We start from the raw sequence: 2,122 nt of genomic DNA, 5'->3' as shown, positions 1-2,122 counted from the left end.
CTTTTGATTCTGAACCTTAGAGGACCTTCCTTAGATTAAAGAGGGAAGCAAGAGGAAAGAGAGCTGTTGGTGTTGAGGAAGAGGAAGAGTACTTTGAACCAGACATGGATGAGAATATGGAGAATCATCATGAAGAAGAAGCTCACAACCATGGCAGAGAAGGTCCAGTGCATCATGCTGAGCAAGAGAGAAGAGTTCTGGGATCTTACATAAATTTAAACCCAGGAAACTGTGGAAGTAGCATCCAAAAGCCAAACATACATGCCAATAACTTTGAACTAAAGCCACAGCTCATCACCCTTGTTTGGAACAACTGTTCATTCGGAGGAAGTGTCCAAGAAGACCCCAATCAACATCTAACCACATTCCTAAGGATATGTGATACTGTGAAGTCTAATGGTATTCATCATGACACCTATAGACTGCTTCTGTTTCCCTTCTCACTCAAGGACAAAGCATCTAAATGGCTGGAATCCTTCCCGAAGGAGAGTTTAACAATCTGGAAAGATGTGGTGAACAAATTCTTGGCAAGATTCTATCCTCCTCAAAGAATCAACAGGTTGAGAGCTGAGGTACAAACCTTCAGGCAACAAGATGTTGAGACTCTATATGAAGCATGGGAGAGGTTTAAGGACTTGACAAGAAGGTGTCCGCCAGATATGTTCAATGAATGGGTGCAGTTACACATTTTTTATGAGGGTCTTTCTTATGAATCAAAGAAGGCAATAGACCACTCATCTGGGGAATCTCTAAACAAGAAGAAGACCATTGAAGAATCCAAAGATGTCATTGAGACTGTAGCAGAGAATGACTACTTCTATGCCTCTGAAAGAGGCAACACTAGAGGAATGATGGAGCTAAACAACGTGGATGCATTGCTGGCCCAGAAGATGGAGAGGAACCAAGCAGTTGGCTGACCTTACCAAGAAGATGGAGAGGAACCAAGTAGCAGCAATCACCACCTCATCAGCAGCTCAAGAAGGAGTGAATGGAGAGGCAGAGGGGGATCAGGAGCAAGCCAACTACATTGGAAACTCACCTAGGCAAAACCATGATCCGTACTCCAAAACTTATAATCCTGGTTGGAGGAACCATCCAAACTTTGGGTGGAAAAATCAACAAGATCAAGGCCAAGATCCGAGACTTCACAACCCCAATGCAGTTCACCAACAGTCCACACAGAGATCATATCAGCACCCACCTAACAACACCTCTCAACATCCATATAAAAACCAAAATGGCCCTTCTCATCCCTCCAGTTTCAACTCATCATCATCCGAAGATAGACTCTCAAGGATTGAGACCCTACTTGAACGTATATACAAAGAAGTTCAAGACAGTAAAATGTTCTAAGAGGAAGTGCGGTCCAAAATGCAGAATCAAGATGATGCCATCAAAAAACTTGAGACACAAATTGGCTACTTATTCAAGCAAGTTCCCAGCCATAACCTGTGCAGCAACACTGATTTAAACCTAAGGGAGGAATTGAAGGAAAATCCGAAGAAATCACAAGAGAAAAACTCAAATGAAGGGGAAGAGGAATGAGATGAAGTCCAAATTCCCACTACCAATTTACAACAAAAAGGAGAAATGGTGAAGCGAGACGTTTCGAAAGCTCCATACCCTCAGCAATTGAAAAATAAGGGGGATGACAACCAATTCTCAAGATTTTTGGAAATCTTCAAGAAACTACAGATTAACATACCCTTTGCTGAAGCAATAGAGCAAATGCCGCTCTATGCCAAGTTCTTGAAGGAATTAATGACCAAGAAGAGACGCTGGAAGATCAACGAAACTGTGATACTGACCGAAGAATGTAGTGCCATCATTCAGCACAAACTACCCCAAAAATTAAAGGATCCTGGAAGCTTCCAGATTCCTTGTATTATAGGGGAAATCACAGTGGATAAGGCTCTATGTGACTTAGGAGCCAGCATAAATCTGATGTCCGTAGCTATGATGAGAAAAATGAGGATTGAGAAGGGCAAGCCAACAAAAATGTCCTTGCAACTGGCAGACTGATCATTCAAGTTTCCTCATGGCATAGTAGAAGACTTGCTGGTGAAGGTAGGAGATTTTATCTTTCCAGTAGACTTTGTAGTGTTGGACATGAAGGAGGAAG

General features: G+C 42.3%; 1 non-coding gene across 1 annotated transcript; it reads right to left on the bottom strand.

Moving 5' to 3' along the window:
- Positions 1–557: 557 nt before the first annotated feature.
- On the bottom strand, positions 558–664 carry LOC148553597 (small nucleolar RNA R71). Its single transcript, XR_015893779.1, has one exon. It is a non-coding gene; the product is annotated as a small nucleolar RNA R71 (small nucleolar RNA).
- Positions 665–2,122: the final 1,458 nt, after the last annotated feature.

This window comes from Arachis ipaensis, chromosome B7 (genome assembly GCF_059453495.1).
Source record: "Arachis ipaensis isolate K30076 ecotype BB chromosome B7, ASM5945349v1, whole genome shotgun sequence".
NCBI lineage: Eukaryota > Viridiplantae > Streptophyta > Magnoliopsida > Fabales > Fabaceae > Arachis > Arachis ipaensis.
Note: the sequence above shows the minus strand (reverse complement) of the source record. Positions and strands in the feature narration are given on the sequence as shown.